Below are 12,769 nucleotides of genomic sequence, written 5' to 3' on the forward strand. Positions count from 1 at the left end.
CTTAGCTTGGTGCTGAAGATGGCTTTCAAAGAAAGATTTCCATGCTAACATTGTGCTGAGCTTGGTTTTTGCAACAGCTTGTGTGCAAGGTCTGAATTGGGTGCATTCAATTGGGGCAGGTGGGGAAACCTTGGTTGGTCCCATGGAGTAATGCTCTTTCTAAATATACTTTTATATTCAGGCTGTTGACAATAAAGTCCAAACTATGATAATTCCATTAATTAGGAAGAGTTTATTGGCTAGCTAATTGCACAATTTCCCCTGTGTAGAGAGAATCTTGGGCAGAATTATGTTAACATGGAATCATCCCCTCTTTCCATTAATTAAGTTCCATTAATTTTCTCACTCAAACAATGGAGGTTGCAATCAACCAGGTCAGTTCTTCAGACAGGTTTCGATTTAGCAGAGCACAGAAAACCTTACAATATCTTTTAATGTCCAGTGATCATGGCTGGTGATTGGTTGTTCCTTCATCAGGTCCTCAACTATCCAGTATGTTCTTAATTAGTTCATCATCTCTTAGATAATTTACAGTGATCTCTGATCCTGTGTCCGAGTCCAGATCTTCTCTTTTAGTTTACTAGATTAAGAAATGCTGATGTTGAACATTTACCTTTAGTAGGAGTACTAAAGTAGTAATATTAAAATGGACCACTTTAAGATTTCCTTTGTGTTAAATACTTAGAACATGCTGATGTTCCTTTCAGTTATAGTGCTGGAATGTTTTACTTTGGAAAGGGTGTGTCAACTTTCTATAGGCACTGGATATTTTTAATGCTTTACATACTGTAGAGCCTATGATGCTTGCTTATTTTCTGGTCAGGTCAGCAAGAAAATGATTATTAGAAATCTTTAATAACAGTTAATTCCTTGCAAAAAAGTGTGATTGTCTCTACATTGTGAATGTGTTCCAATATTTATAGACACTCACAATTACTGATTTGAGTATAAAACATTTTTTTCTAATAAGATCAAATGTACATAGTATTATCCAGAAATAAAATGTATCTTAAATTGTACTTATCATTAATTTATTCCATTGGATACTATTATATAGTGCCTTTTAGCTTATAAAGACATGCATGTGATAGCATTTTTTAAAAAAAACGGGTATTGTCAGTTCTCATACATAATGGATTCTCTTTCTTTGAGGTTGGCCTTCCCGATTTCTCATTTTTTATGATTATCAGCTGTACGTGTACTTTTTTCAGTGGCATTATACCCAGATATATGATGTATTAAACTAGCATGAAAACCTCAAACCGAAAACAAAAAAAGACAAAGTATGACATATTCATCTACAGTAATTTGAACAAGCTTTCTTTAAATATTATGGTTAAACTAATAATTTCAGGGACCTGAGAGTTCTGAGGTAGACCCCTAAAAGGATTTAAGACTGGCAGAGTGCTTTTAAGGTCCAAACTAAATGGATGAACTAAAGCAGTGCTTCTGAACCTTGGTCCTAAGGGACCAGTGTCTGCTGGTTTTCATTCCAACTTGCCCCTTAATCACTGGTGTTAATTGATGCATGTAATTGATCTGCTTGCTTGTTCAGACTTTTTTATGCCTCAGTCCATGGCTTGAAAAAACTCTAAGGCCTGTATTTTAAACTAACGTCAGCATACAGAACAGTCTTTCTCGAACTTGCTGATTAAAAATTTGGTCTTGTTTATGACTGACACTTCTTAATAAGTGATACATTAATTGTGAACAGACACACATGAAAATTACAATGTTTCACACAAAATGAGAGGTGAATACAGAAAATGAAACATTTTTACTTGAATGCAGATTTATTTCATTTTTGAGTATACATGTCTCAATCCTGTTACAGACAAAGCCTGTAAAAAATGTCATATATTGAGAAAAAATTATTCTTCAAGAATTAGACCATTTTCATTTTAAAATGTACTTGAAGAACAGTGGTTAAACTGCTACTCTGATAGTAACAAACTTTTACCTTAGTTATAGTTATAGTTATGAACAAATATGTGCTCATATTTCACAAAGATTTTGTTCTACATGGAATCAACATTTTACACACCTGTCAGCTAGAACTATATTGACTTGGCTTTCTTTTTGGACATTACAAGGACCTCTATTTCTGTACATGACTGAACTTATGAAAATAGGTCATGTATAAGTGAAGAAAGTAGAGTGCTGATATGCAGCATATCATGTTTTTAGTTTTTGTTTAGGTTAATTATGCATGTCTGGATGCATACAGCCATATTCTCCAAACACAATGATTGACTCAGCACAATATTAATCAAGGTGTTAACGAGCAGTCAGGATTCAAACTGAGTCTACTAGTCTTGGAGATTTTAAATGTTTGATTCTGTGATAAAGTAATTCTTTGTAAATCACAAATTGGAGGGATTCACTCAAGTATAGTGCTTCATAAACTTTGGGGAAAAATATAATTTGAGTGTTAGATGGTGAAATGCTGATTGATAGATAAAAAAAAAATATTGTCTGTATGCTGAATTTACTGTGTAATGTCCTCCTGATTTAGCACCTTCATTGCTTTTTTAATGCTTTTATTTACTTTATTTTCTTATTTGTGTTTTCTTAGACACATGGATAAGATGTGCATGGTAAAAATCAAGTATAAGCTTAAATGGACAAACAGCCCATAACAATGATTCCAGACGAACCATTAACAAGAACCAATGAGTCAGAAATTTGCTTATACCAAATATTTTTAAAAATAGTTCATAATGCATGAATAGGTGATGATTGACAAGTCTTTTCTAGTTCAGAGCTGCAAGGGAGCCAAAGCTTATCCAGGCAAGCAATGGGAACAGAGCAGGATACACCCTGGACAGAAAGCCAGTCCATTGCAGGGCACATATAGATAGAGACACACACCAGGTAAAATTTCACAGAAACCAATTTACCAACCAGTATGTTTTTGTTCTGTGGTAGAAAACAGAAAATCAGAGCACCCACAGGAAATTCACACAAACAGGGAGATCATATACTGTATACTTCACACAGATTGCACCCAGAATTGAATTTGGGGTTCCAACTCTGTGAGGCAGCTTATGTTAGCCACTGCACCACCATGATGCCCATACAGTATATTTATCACCTCACAACAATTTTGTTTTTACTGTGGAAAACATTGGATATATAACCTAAATTATTAAGATACAGAATATATGTGAGTGGAAACCTCAACTGCAGTTATCTCCCTCTGTGAATCGGTGGCAACATACAGCAGAAGCTATTGTATAGAACATGGGTTGGCAACTCGTTTGGGAACTCAAACACGCACACACTCACACCTGGGCCTGTTGTCCCAGAACCCAATTAACCTACCAGTATGTATTTTTTTCATTCTACCTTCGAACTAATTACTTGAAGAGGAGTCAATTCAACTTTTTTGTTTGTACTGTATTCCATACAGTAGGTTGTTAATTGCAAGGTTCCCTCAGGAATATGACTGTTTAAAGTACCCACCCCTTCTCTAGAAGTCTGTCAAGACTGCAGTCTGAAACACAGGGAACTTCATACAGTACAGCTTAGGTAATATATCAGCTACAATACATAAAATATGATTTACAGTATAATATTAATTAACTCCAACTTTTATAATATAATATTTAAGAAAATTAAATGCACTGAATGATTTAAAGCACAGAGTAAGAATATTTATTCTGCAACTTACCAATACTTATTTGTTATTGTATTTTAAAATAAATGAGAAATGTCTATATAGTACATTAAAATATTTAAGTATTTCATTCCAAAGTATATACTGTACATTCATGCATTATATGAGTACCTTGGAGATATCCAAATGTTTATAGTTTATGTCAAAGCAGTCCATTCTAAAATGTTAACATAATAGCCATTCTAAATAGGATTTGCATACTTGTTACTATCCAATCAAATGCCTGAAGCAGATCCTTCAGCAGACTAAGATTAAAAAATCTGTCTAGGACCAGAACACTTTGAGGACCAGAAAATGATTGTTGTTTATCATTCTACTGTATATTAGTGGAAATTCTATATTTCCTACAGTCTGTGTGATCCTTCAAGCTACAATAAATCACTTATTGTTTAGTCATACACTATTTTCAATAGCCATTTGTTTAGCATCCATTTTAGAGAGTGATTTAGCTCTGAGTGGGATATTATATTCCATAAAACATCCATTCCTTCCACATTTTACTCTTGTATTGTGTTTGTGTCTCAGTTACTATGTACAGTTCTGTATTTTTAGGTCCGTGAAAGGTGGGACTCTGGAACTCACTGAACATTAAATTACAGTGCTAAGTATTGCATGTTTGTGTTTTATGCAGTTTATTGTAAATACAGATTTGTATGATTTTTATCTTGCCAACTGGTTATTACCTCACTTCAACACAGTGCCTGAGAAACATAAAAAAATTGTGCCATGTGACACTCAGCAATCCCTGATGATAGGGTGTGCAAAATTGTTACCTTCTATATTTTTTTCACAGCAAACTGATGTCAGGACCTAATCATAATCTTAATTTGATTGATATTTTTATTTATGAATTTAGACCCCTTCATTTGTACAATAATGTATGTAAACATCTATTTATGCTTTAAAAAATATTAATAATACTTAAAATGACAATGGACAACTGCTCTGGTTCTGGAGAACTGACATAGCTCTGCAAAGTCATATCATTAGAATTGAAAAACAAAAACATGTTGAGGTGAGAATAAATGTTTCCTTCTTGGGAAGACCTAATTCCTACAGATGTTCTAGACTTACAGATGTAAATCTAATGGCTGCACATAACAGGTTCTTAATCTAGACCAAGCAATTCAGTACAAATAAGGATTCGAATGTTGAACAACTGCTACTCTTTTCACAAAACTCATTGTTACCAACATCTTCTAATCTATTCAATGTCTGGATCTGTATGACATTATTTGGTAATATTTTATTTTAAAGCACTATACAATATATGAAGATGAAAAGAAAGGATTGCAAAAAGCATTTTTAAAAGAAATAATTATTTTTATTGATTACATGTGTATGAATAACATTTGATCAGGTAAGAAAATGAATGATATATTAGACTTTTATTATGTTTTTAAACTTAATTCATGTTGCTTTTCTCCTTGACATTTTTAAAATCAACGTAATTTTCCCCAGTTTAGATTTTCTTGTTATTTGCAAAGGATGTGTGGATTTGGAAAAAATATATCTGCACTACTACTGAATAAAATGAATTAACATTATTGCTTAATGATATCAAGTCTATTAAACAACACAGCCTTGAAGGCTTCAGCAGCTTCAACAATTTTCTCATTTAAAATAAGAAATATGTTTTATCATTCCTGTTCTAAGGATTGATAGATCTTTATCTGTTGCCAAGGCAACAACATATTAGCAAGAGTATGGATCTACACAAAACATTGGCTATTTTGTTAATTTTGTTGTGCACTTTCAAGGTTTCAGAACCAAAAGGTTTAACTGATCAAAACTTAATATTTCCTTAAGGAAAAAAAATAGAAAAGCTAGAAAATATATAATTGTACCTTGTTCAGTATACTTAGAAAATGCATGAACATGTTTAATTTTTATTTGTTTTCATCTTGGGAAAGTATGTACAAATCACACAGAACATGTTTCATCTAAATGTGTCAAGTAACACTTTCTTCTTAAAGATTAATAGTCCATTCGTTTCGTAAAAAAATATCTTACACCAATTTTAGGCCTTCCACACATAACACCAACACCACTAATATCAGTTACATCACCTATTATTATTATTCAATGAGCTTAACATACAGAAGTTACATAGTTATATTGTCACAGTCAGGTGCCTCAGCCAGTTACGGCTGGCATCATCCAAATCTGTGAAGTTGCCAGGGCACCTGAAGCGAGGACAGGAGTATAGAATGTGGTCGGCCGTCTGCTCCTTGCTGTCGCCACATTCGCAAATTGGGTCATCAGTGAGACCCCACTTGTGTAGGGTGGCCCAGAAACGGCCATGTCCGGTTCTTAGTCAGTTCAGCTTGATTTCCAGTGGGTTTGTTAGATACTTGTTTCTGTTTCAGTCTGTGGTTATTATTCCACGCGTCTTAGCCCAGTTGGTGCCATTGTCATTATTTAGTTACTTTATCTACAGTATATTCAATAAACTGTATGATAGTCATATATAATATTTATTATTATAATAATAGTTATATTATTAGCTCTTTTCTAGACACTCCACTCAAAGTGCTTTACAGGTAATGGGGACTCCCCTCCACCACCACCAATGTGCAGCATCCACCTGGATGATGTGACAGCAGCCATGGTGCGCCAGAACGCTCACCACACATCAGCTATCAGTGGGGAGGAGAGCAGAGTGATGAAGCCAATTCATAGAGGGGGATTATTAGGAGGCCATGATTGATAAGGGCCAATGGGAAATTTGGCCAGGACACCGGGGTTACACCCCTACTCTTTTCGAGAAACACTCTGGGATTTTTAATGACCACAGAGAGTCAGGACCTCAGTTTTATGTCTCATCTGAAGGACAGCACCTGTTTACAGTATAGTGCCCCGTCACTATACTGGGGCATTAGGACCCACACAGACCCACAACCTTAATTTTCCCAGGAGGTCTCCCATCCAGGTACTGACCTGGCTCACACCTGCTTAGCTTCATTGGGTTGCCAGTTGTGAGTTGCAGAGTGAAACAGCTGCTGGCCATATAAAATACGATATTTTACTGTGTTATATTTTATCATTGAAAAAGACTACAAATATCCCACAACTATTTCAACTTACAGCACTGTAGTAACATAAAACATTTTAAAATGGAAATAAATATTTTCAAAGATGTAAAGACAAATAAAGATAGATAAACTCATAACATTATAAAAATATATATTTTTATAATTTGTGGGGTTAATCAGATTTTGTTTTTGTTTAGAATCCCTTACTTCAGCGCAATCATGATTAACTATCATTAAGACATGTAAAGCCCTGCAGATTTAGAGGCAAATCATGCTTCTAAATTATGTGGTAAACTGTCAGTTCAAGAGAAACTCCCTTTATTTCAGTGCATGCAAAAATAAATATGTGTTGTTTCCTCTCGTTGTTTGTGAACAGATTGATGGGAATCACAGAAAGTCTATTATTGACTCATCATTCCAAATGGTATGTTGTGCGAATTTTCAGAAATAGAAGCATTATAGAAACTGTTGTGTAGATCACATAATTATAATTTTCTTTAATAATGTATATAGAAAAACTATATATTTCTTTACTACTCTGAGATTTCCATTGAATCCTGCATAGCCAGGGATACGTTGGTTAGTGTAATATTATGTTGACCATTCTCAACACTTCATACACTACCTCACAACATACTATAACAAATTTAAAAGAAATCACCTACTGTACAGATGCAGCCATTCAAAACGAGCGGGCAATACCGCATTATTTTGCGGTGCACTTTACGCAGTCTACCGCGAGTTACCGTAAAATCTCCTATAATACCGCAAGTAAAATAATAGTATCCGGAATTTCCGCAAGGTGGAGCTAATAAAGCTCAACCTCTCATGTTTGAGCTGTCGCCATCAAAGTCTTTAACGAAGATATTACTAATAGTATTAATAATGAATGACCTTGGACAAGCTGTAAAATCAAAGTATTGCCCTGGTCCACATTCTTTTTTTAATTGACCGTCTTTGTAAAAGTAACACCACAGCATTTCGCAATCACGCATTTGTTTCCAATCATGCAAAGTACAGTAATTTTGAGAATCGATTCACCATGCCTTTCACCTGCTCATAAAAGAGATTGATTTCGGAACATAAACATATTACAGTATGCAAACTGTACTGTATACAGTATGTATATGTATATTTAATGTCTTAACTGTGCCCGTTTAAGTATTGAATATTTATATGGAATTTTACCACTGAAGGGAAATCTTAGTACCTGAGCATAAAAAGAATAGGAGCATACTGTAACGCGTGTGAAGCCCATAAACGCTATTAATTTTGGAACATAAACATACAGTATATGGCTGGTCTCGGTACTTTAAAGAAAACATACACACCAGTATTCCATTTCTCCCTAAACATTTTAAGCATCGAAGTCTTTAACTAACGTGATACCGGAGTCAACAAGCATACTTTTAGAATTTGATTAAAAGGGAATATAATATGGAATCGCGTATCTAAAGAAATTAATGACGATATAATTATATTCATGTACCGCAACACAAGAATAGTACACGCTGTACATTGTCTGTTGATAATGTTTCTGTAGCGCTTTTTCAGCACTCTCCATGTGACCTTGCCGGTGGTGCTGTGGGTTAGGTTCCTGACTCCCATATCACACGGTTTGTGATCGAATCCTGCTGGAGCCATGAATTTTTTTTTAACAAACATTTCTTTGAAAAAATGAAACGTTTCCCTGAGTCAGAGATTAAATAAAACCTCACTCGCACCAAAAACATTTATATTTCTAAATATCACAACATGATCGAATTTAAGTCATTTTAATAACAATGAATAGTCACCTAGGCGTTACAATATAAACATTTATATTGATTTAAATCGCGTTTTGAGTTAAATCGCAAACACGGGTTTAAATATATGTGTTTTTTGATTCACAATCAGATAAATGCAACATAAATTGATATCTTTGTCTTCTAAGTATCTTAATAAACTTTCAGCATAGCTTTCTCCCCGTTTAGATTTATTTTTCTTGGGATCTTGGGATCAAACGTGGAAAGATTAGATTGTAATCGTTTTTATTTTTTAAATACATTTTAGAAAAGTGTAATCTATACTAAAAAGCTGTACACCACCTGCTATAAAGATACATATTTTAATACTTTCGGGTTTGGATAGGACAGACACAAGAACTCAGACTTGTGGAGTTAAAGCAAGTTAAAGCCTTGATTTTATTTATCACCTTTAAAAGTGGCATCTCAAAGCAAAGTAAATACCCAACACTGATTGTGCCCATCTGTCATGCTAATAAAGCACCTTGAATTGAATTGAGAGAGAGAGAGAGGGGGAGGGCGAGGGCGAGGGCGAGCGAGCGAGCGAGAGAGCACAGCCAGGACAGACAGGCAAATAAGATACACTCCACAGACATTCACAACAGCGACATATCATAAAACGTTTGCACATATAGTTAAATTATTATTTGTTTTTCAGGAAGTTAAAAAAACACTTGAATTACTTATCCAGTCTCTCTAAATAAAATTATTTTTCAAGCAATGCAACTAACGTCGGGCAACGTGTTTTTTTTAATCCAACATTGACAGCCACATCTTAAATCTTGTCAGTCAGCTCTTTTTTCTCTATTTGAATTGTGGCGATTCAAACAACCTGGGATAACAAGTGGTCTCAAAGTCACCGAGCTCACAGAGCTTCAACAACAGATGTCAATTCCCTTAGTCCTTCCTTAGTCTTCCTGAAATTGTCAAATTATGAGTGAATAAAAGCATTTGATTAAAAACTTAATAAAAAATATTTTTTAATTAGTTGTTTAATTTAAAAACTCCTTTGCTTTTAACAGAGCATTTCATAATTTCTAACTACGAAAATTATTTAAACTGCGACACTTATCATTCAACCAGAGATCGAAATATCACAAGGATCCTCAAGAGCACAGCAAAGACTGTATTAAAAGTATACTAGTGACAAAATAGTATACTTTAAATCTTTTTTTCTGAACCGGGGAAAATCTGATCATGTTTCTCTATAACAATAATAAAAAACATTATTTTACATATCACCTTTATGTGATATCACCTTAAGGACAGCACAGGCGAGACGTTTATCCAGAGAGCGAGTGATCAGAAAAAGGAACAGCTGTTACACCCAGGTTTTACGCTCTCTCTCTGCTGAATGAATAAAAGCATTTTATTAAAAACGCGTTTGCATTTGTCTGGGTATTTACTTTGTAATCTGTGGTTTACATCTATTGTATTGCTTTGAGATGCCACTTTTAAAGGTGATATGTAAAATAAAGTTTTTTATTATTGTTATACAGAAACATGATCAGATTTTTCCTGGTTCAGAAAAAAGACGATTAAAATCTGTAATCTTTCCACTTGTATGTCATCGGAAAATACAAGAAGTTTCTGCTTTGTGTAAGGATGGTATCAAAAAGTAATCTAAGTGGTAACCTCAAAGAGCTTTACAGGATAAAAACAATAACAACAATAGTGTTAGGATGGGCAAACGATTTTTTTTATAGAAATACAAAATGAGATATAATGATGTGTTCCGGCTTAGACATTAACGAGTACAACCCCCCTCTCTGCGGGAGTGCTGGCTGTGACAAATTAAACCGGTTTCACAGGTATTTTCAAAGTAGGAGGCAGCGAGATTTCCAGCGAAAGACACCTCCCCCCTCCAAAACCAAGGAAGTACAGTACTTACTAGTTAAGAAAGCTAAGCTTCTCAATGAAATCGCTTTAACATGCTAATGCATTGGTGTAACAGTCCGGGCGTGGCAAGCTTCTAATGTCAACTCGACTACGGTGAAAGGAACCCTTCTTTCATCAGAAGACAATGAACATATTCTAGCCCTAAATGAATTAATAGCAAACATGGTTTACATAAAAGACATTTTTCCAAGAAAGTTTATAATAATACCATCTATAGTTGAAATCTGAGCCTAAATAAAAAGAAAAAGCATTTTCAGAGAGCAATTACGCTGTGTTTATGTAGAATAAGTGATTAGGTTTATGAGCAATCTAATTACTTATTCGTTTAAAATGCTATATAAAATAAAGTTTATTATTAATTTGCTGGACAGAGCGGTGAACATTATTATGCATAAGACAAAGATAACGATCCTGATCAGTTTAGAAATCTGTGTACGCTGTAAGGTTTTTACATCTTAAACTTTTAAAATACACGTTTCGAATAGAAAGAAATCCTCTTCCTGGTACAGTATGTATAGCAAACCAGCACGTCTTTTTTCTCCAATCAGAGGGGTGTCAGATGGTGTCAGCCAATCACCATTCTGAAGCCCTACCATAATCTCTGGTATGGGGAGACCCCAGAATTCTGTCCCATAGTTTAGACAGATGATAGATACTTTTATTGATCCCGTGAGGGAAATAAAGTAAATCATTTTCATTTTAGGAAATTATTAAACGCTCGGTTAAAGGCAAAGGAGACTGTCTTTTATAGTGGACATAAAAACAAGAGTTCGCTGGCATTATATCCTAGAAGACACAGACCGGCGCCAGACCGGGAGAATGCCCGCAGCGTAAAAGAAAATGCCTGATGAACTAGGGATTGGACAGTTTTCAAGTGCTTGTACAATCGATGGAAATGTTCAAATAAATGTGCAAAAGAAATAAAATAATAATTTATTTCTTTATCATATTGGCTAGCTAATGTCCTCTCTTTGCTAGTTAGTGGCTGTGTTCTGCATTGGGTAGCAACGGGGGACTGTTCTCAGGCGGAAGATGTAAACAGCTTAATTTTCGTGTTAAATAATTTTTTTAAATTAAAATTCATTCTATACAGCAATCGCATATTTGGGTACTGTTTCATAAAACTTTCATGCTTAAAATGTTTAGGGAGAAATGGAAGACTGGTGTGTATTTTTTCTTTAAACTACCAAGACCAGCCATACACAGTACAGTTTACGTACATACAGTAATGTTTATGTTCCTAAATTAATATCGTTTATGACCTTCAGATGCATTATGCTCCCCTTCTTTTTATGCTCAGCTACTAAAATTTCCCTTTAGTGGTAAAATTCCATATAAATATTCAAAACTAAGCGGATTAAAATGTGCACAGTAAAGACATTAAATGATTAAATCTTTTCACTACCAACCAATGTACCACGAGTGCCCCTGTCGGTCATTTTGGCCAGCCAATCACTTACCGCGGGGCACCGCAGGGCTTGTGGGTAGTTTACCGTACTGCGGGTTTGTACCGTGCATTTTGAATGGCTGCATCTGTAAGTGTTTAAAACCTTGCTTTTCTTTTTCCATACCTAAAAGACATTCTATTCAGATACTGCTATGTCCAGCCTTGGCTATATGATTAGGCCATCTACTCCAGGAATATCAATGATCATTATAGCTTTGAAAACACCTGCAAGCTTACAGTGAGGGCTATATTACACCTTTCAAAGCTGATTTGCTGTGTATATTTCAAAGATTAAAACAGCAAATGGATCTAGCAGGAGCAAAGTTCCAAAGAAAGTGTGGAATTCAGCAATTCCATGTGGGTACAAAGGTCATAGGTGGGAGGGGAGGCTATTAAAATTAAGAGAGATGCATCAGTGTAAAAATAATTTTTTTTATGATGAATGATTTTTTTACATTTGGGGTATTGGAAGAATTCTTATTCATTAAAGGTTTAGTGTAGCTCTGTTTGAATCATTTTTATGACCCATATCATTTTGTACTGTGCTGTATATGCTGGCTAAAATCTCAACAAAGCTCTAATCAGGATTCACAGGAGCAGTTTATAATTAATTATAATAACAATTGCTTACACTTATATAGCGCTTTTCTGGACACTCCACTCAAAGCGCTTTACAGGTAATGGGGATCCCCTCCACCACCACTAATGTGCAGCATCCACCTGGATGATGCGACGGCAGCCATAGTGCACCAGAACACTCACCACACATCAAATATCAGTGGGGAGGAGAGCAGAGTAATGAAGCCCATTCATAAATGGGGATTATTAGGAGGCCAATGGGAAATTTGGCCAGGATGCCGGGGTTACACCCCTACTCTTTTTGAGAAACACCCTGGGATTTTTAACGACCACAGAGTCAGGACCT

Source organism: Lepisosteus platostomus, chromosome 1, assembly GCF_059453375.1.
Source record: "Lepisosteus platostomus isolate fLepPlt1 chromosome 1, fLepPlt1.hap1, whole genome shotgun sequence".
NCBI classification, from domain to species: Eukaryota; Metazoa; Chordata; class Actinopteri; order Semionotiformes; family Lepisosteidae; genus Lepisosteus; species Lepisosteus platostomus.